At 30.1% G+C, this 5,734-nt stretch overlaps 1 protein-coding gene across 1 annotated transcript in view; it reads left to right on the top strand.

The window, feature by feature from the left end:
• LOC100569072 (kelch-like protein 2) overlaps positions 1-5,734 on the top strand; it is a 16,392-nt gene that overhangs the window by 9,391 nt on the left and 1,267 nt on the right. The gene's annotated exons all lie outside the window — the stretch shown is intronic.

Consider the following 5,734-nt stretch of genomic DNA (forward strand, 5'->3'; position numbering starts at 1 on the left):
CATTTATGGTATAATTGTATTACAAAAATACGTACCTACCTATAGTGATGTAATATACATTCATACATTCTTAGTTCATAGTTGTCATTCCTCTGTTCCTCACTAGTTTGCTCAGTCACTTACACTGTTGCAGTATGTTAGGCATAAGTTTTCAGTGTTTTCACTATTAGTTTAATTATTGATTTTCGAATTGTAAATGTCAAACAGTAAAATTATACAGGCGATACAGCCATACAACATGTTTTAAATAATATACATAATAATATATTATTATGCATCTATTATGATAAGTATAGGCTATATTACTATATTCAAGTGATTTTCACTTATTTTAATATTTTTCCACTATTTTTTTTTTTTTAATTAACTTAATAATTGCAGTTAAATTAAGTTAACAAAATTTACTAACTTAAATTTAAACTTAATTGATGTATTAAAAAGTTTATTAACTTAACTTTGAATTTAATTGAACAAAAAAAATTTAACTTAACTTAACTGAGTTAAAAAAAAATCATTAACTTGCCCAGCCTTGATTCTATTATTGTTTCTAAAACATCATGTATATGGTTAATTTCTCGATTTGTGATTTTTTCTAGCTACAATATTTTGTGAAGAAAATCACATTTTTTATATTCAAATATTTTGCTTTTATATATGTATATATATTTCATTTTATAATCATTTCACATCATTATACCTATGTATGAATTGTTTTAAATTTTTTATATTTAAATAATTTACCTGTTACCTACCTACCAAAGGAATGATAGTGTATACTGTATAACTATTAAGTTATATATTATTTTTATTGAATTATTATGAAAAAAAAAAATTATATTATTTGCATACTTAAAAGTCTAAAGCATATTTAGAAAATATTTTAGGGTTTTTTTAGAGCATATTAGCATCATATTTTAAGCTTTTAAGAACCTAAAAATGCGCGCTGTAATTATAATGATTACGATCGGAAATTTAGGGACGTATTGCGCAATATGACGCGCCACAGGAAGTCCACAGCTGAACAGTCACTCCAGTCTCGATTTACAGGTTTATTTTTGGGTATGCTCTGCAAGTACTGAAGTACCTATCATTCGCTTTGCGCACGCGTCGTCGATGACTTGTCGCAAATCGCAATAGCATCGCCTTTCGCGCGCACGCGCTCGCCGACGGACGTATAAAAGCGCGTCCACACTTGAACGTATTCATGGTGAGCAAACATACTCACCTTAAATTGTTTGCGATGAATTTGTATGTGGACGGAAAAGTGAACAAACCGCGCAAACGTGATCGCGATCCATGCTGAGCACGAGCCACCGACTGTCGGTCTCCTGGCCGTGCTCAGAGGAAATCGGCGCGCGAGCTCATAGCGTGCTATGTTCAACTTGGACGTAATAATAAATCTGCACACAGCGGTCAGGCCGCTCAAGATCCTGCACAGACATGTTTCTACAAAACCGAGATTAGTTTCTGGTTGGGACTTTGGGGGTCTTTTTAAGTTTTTGTTTATTCTTTTCGACCAATTACTGTCAACTTTAAACATACGTGTTTAAATAATTCAGATACCGCATACTAGTATTTTATATTTAAAAAAATATGGAATGTTTCAAGGAAAGCTGTTTGAATTTAATAAACGAATACGAAAAGTACCCAGTATTGTGGGGCCCAAAAGATCCGATTTATTTTTCTAAAAACAAAAAATATATATAAATATAATAACAGTACAGTATATTAATCAGAAGGCGGAGTATCGGAATGTTCAGAGTCCGATTGTAATAATAATGTTATTGAATTATGAGTGGCTGATTGTGAAGAACACCGATTTTAACCACAGAACAAACAGAAGGGAATCCTAAGGCTCATCGAAAAACCGTCCGACATTTCTAGATTTTAAACGTGCTGCCACGTACCGAGAAATTCCCTTTTTTTTTTTAAGTTTTCTATGGTTTGTAGTTACACTGTAAATCTGCAATTCCACTCATAACAACAACGACAACACATGGCTAACACGTCTATCAGTTTTTGAACGAATAAAGACATTAAGTGTTGTACGATATAAAGAACAAAAGGCAAATTCCCGGTACGTGCGGCAGCACGTTTAAATTCTAGAAATGTCGGATGTGGTTTTATCATCTCCCATAAGAGCCTATGTTAAATGAAATATGATTCCCTTCTGTTTGTTCTGTGTTTTAACCTCTCGTGACCGCGTATCTATTACATTCTACTATCTTTAATTTTACACAGTACCACGATTAAAGATATACTGGTTACACATCGAGACTGTATAACACGGCTCGAAAAGCGCGATTGAAAATGTACTGACTAGTAGCACTATCTAGTGGTCTCTTCAACTTATTTTAACCACGTAAATTTCTTAATTAAAAAACTAAGTATTTATAAATACCTAAATACCTTAGTACTATAATTACTACTTACTTTTATACATTAACAATTTAAAACCACGATTAAAGATATATCTTTAATCGTGCACAGTAGTACAGTACCTACCTACACGCACGCGAGCACGGAAACCGTAGTGGTTACGCGTTTCTGGTTAATATTAATAATATATCATTATATTATTATCTATTATTATTATTGTGTACCTATTTGTATTGATACGATATTTTTGTTTTATTATTTTAAATAATATTAAAGTTACTGAACACCGCGTTAACGCGACGTCGAGCTGTCGAAACCGTTTGTTGTCGTGAGTCGTAGTGACGTCTGTCGAAGTGCTGAAGGTGTTGTACCATTGTACCGCTGTCTGAGTTGTCACTCGCCGTACACTCAATACTACCGTACACCCTGCATCAAGACACTCGAGTAAGTAAGAATTTTGACAAGATCACAAACATATTTTGAGTTAGAATTCTGGTACATGACGTGATCTGTGCTATCTGCAAAAAACTATGGTATATTGTATTAGAAATAAGATCAAAATATTTTATTTTATTATATCACTCTCTACCACCTATAATCTATATAGGTATGATATATAATATTTAATATAATATATTTTATAAACCTTAGATAAAAACAAAATTATTGTTTCTTTTTCTACCCCCATGGTCATGTAGGTACATACTGTACGATTGAACTGTAGACCTATTAACTAATGGACAGCGCATTCCACTCCGTCCTGCCCTCAATGCACGGAAATCATACAGGCGAAATAAAGAAGAAACAACGAAGAGAGAAAAGAGAGAAATTAGGGGTACCTAATCATAGACCTATGAAACTAATACTGAATTTCCCTCACATTCTCTTTTCTCTTTTACTCTATATCATTCCCCTCACCTCTCTCTCAAAGCGCTGTCCATTAGATTATAGGTCTATGGATTGAGCTATATAACTGGTATATAATAGTACACGTTATAATCATTTAGTATTCGGTTTTTGTAACCGAACTAACGTAATATGTTTGTTGTAGTATTTAATTAATGATAAGAGATATTTTTTATCTTTTTACTAACATATCTTTCACAGAAACCTAAGAGAATATCATACATTCATACTAGTTAATAATAATCAAAAAATATAAAAGTAGTTTTTAAATTGTCGGACTGTGCTCTTATACTTAATTTACAATTTTAACAGCAGTACTTTGTTGGTCTCTACAGCTTCTATACTAAAATGTAGTATTAAGTTTTAATGATGATGAAAAAATGTATCACAATTTTACAAGGCTGGGCATCAACGAGTTAAAAAGTTAAAGTTAAGTTGATAAGTTAATTTTATATTAACTTTTTAACTTAACTAGTTAATTTTGACTTTTCATTAACTTAACTGTTAACTTACTAAATTTCTTTTTTAATTGACGTGAAATTAACGAGTTAATTTTTCATTTCAAGAAGTAAGTTAAGTTAATTTATTTTGTTTTTAATTTTATCATATTTCACTACTTCAGTATATTTCGTTTTCATGTCAAAAAATATTTACCGTGAATTGTTTAAAGTAAAAAATGTATATAATTCGAATTTAACTAATATGGAAACACTGCATAAAATATAAGCACTATAGTCTATAATTTAGTTTTGGGTAGGAAAAAAATTAAGTATGTTAGCGTTGTATAAACAAATTAACTTTTTTTTAACTTAATAAAAAGTTAACAGTAAGTGTGTATTAACTTTTAACTTAACTGAGTTAACCTATAGTTAAATTAACTTTTAACTTTTAACTTTTTGTTATTGGTGCATATCAACTTAACTTAACTGAGTTAAAAAAAATCATTAACTTGCCCAGCCTTGCAATTTTATAATAATTTCAAAGGTGTCATGTCAGTAAAAGAAATGGATACCATTCAAGCTTCATCTTGTGAAAATAATTTGAAGAAAGTTCTAAAATCCAATGAATGTGAACCAACACATTTTAGAAATAACTCTCACTCTGTCAGAATACTGGAAGACTTACAATCTCTACGCAAGTATGTTTATGGTAATTGTACCTTCATTCAAAATTAATTTCACCAACACATTTTTGTTTTTAGAAATGAAGTTCTATGTGATGCTAGATTTGAAGCAGATGATGGTAAAATTGTTATTGGACATAAAAATGTTCTAATAGCGGCTAGTCCATATTTTCGTGCCATGTTTAGTAGTTTTGATGAAAGCAATAAAGATATTATTCATATAAGAGAATTGGATTCAACCATTTTACAACTATTAATAGATTTTATTTATACTGGAGAAATTATGGTCACACAAGAAAATGTACAGGTATAATTAAAACCTTGATGTGATATAGACTTAAAACAACGTATTATTTTAACTTAATTATTGTTGATTTTTAAGTTGTTGGTACCAGCTTCAAATGTCTTACAGCTAGATTTCGTGAACAGGGTATGTGCTGAGTTTTTACAAAAACAACTGGATGTATTAAATTGTATTGATATCAAAAAATTTGCTGACTTACATAACTGTACGGAATTGATGTCGAGTTCTGAAGCATACATTAAACAACATTTTTTGTATGAGTAACATAATTTAATTCTCTAGATTAAAGAGTAAGTAACGATTATTATTTTCAGAGAAGTGATTAAAGGTGATGAGTACCTATCTTTACCCTGTGAAGATTTGGGGAAGCTTATTTCTTGTAATGACCTGGCTGTTCCATTTGAAGAAAAAGTAAGCAAACTATAAAATTGGTAATTTTTATTTGAATACCTATTTTGTATTGAAAAAAAAAAAACTTAAAAAAGGTGGGCAAGTGGGTATTGTTCTGCTGTACAGTAGGTATCTAGATTTATCACTGTTATAGTTATGTTATAATATATGAGTTCCATGATATACAATCATTGTTTACAAAAATTGATTCTGAACGAAGGCAGATTAATAAAATCACCAAATATTAATTTATTATATTGTTCTTAAGTAAGTAATCTATTTTACTATTATACATTAGTAATACTGCATTGCTGCACTTTGTTTAAATATTTTTTCCAAAAAAATTGCATTTGAAAATATCATTGTGTGTCGGGATTGTGTACTTATATGAAATGTGTATTGTACTGTGAAGATCAGGGCGGGAGATGGGTATTACTCACTTGAAAATATATTTTTACTTCCCTTCATTATAATATGTACAGGACTATGTGAAAATCATACACTAATCACCTATTAACAAATTATTATATTTCAATTAAATTTTAAATATTTATTATTGTAGGTATTCGATTGTGTTATTAAATGGGTAAGACATGATTTAGATCAGAGAAAAAATGTTTTGCCACAACTAA

This window comes from Acyrthosiphon pisum, chromosome X (genome assembly GCF_005508785.2).
Source record: "Acyrthosiphon pisum isolate AL4f chromosome X, pea_aphid_22Mar2018_4r6ur, whole genome shotgun sequence".
In the NCBI taxonomy this organism is placed as follows: Eukaryota; Metazoa; Arthropoda; class Insecta; order Hemiptera; family Aphididae; genus Acyrthosiphon; species Acyrthosiphon pisum.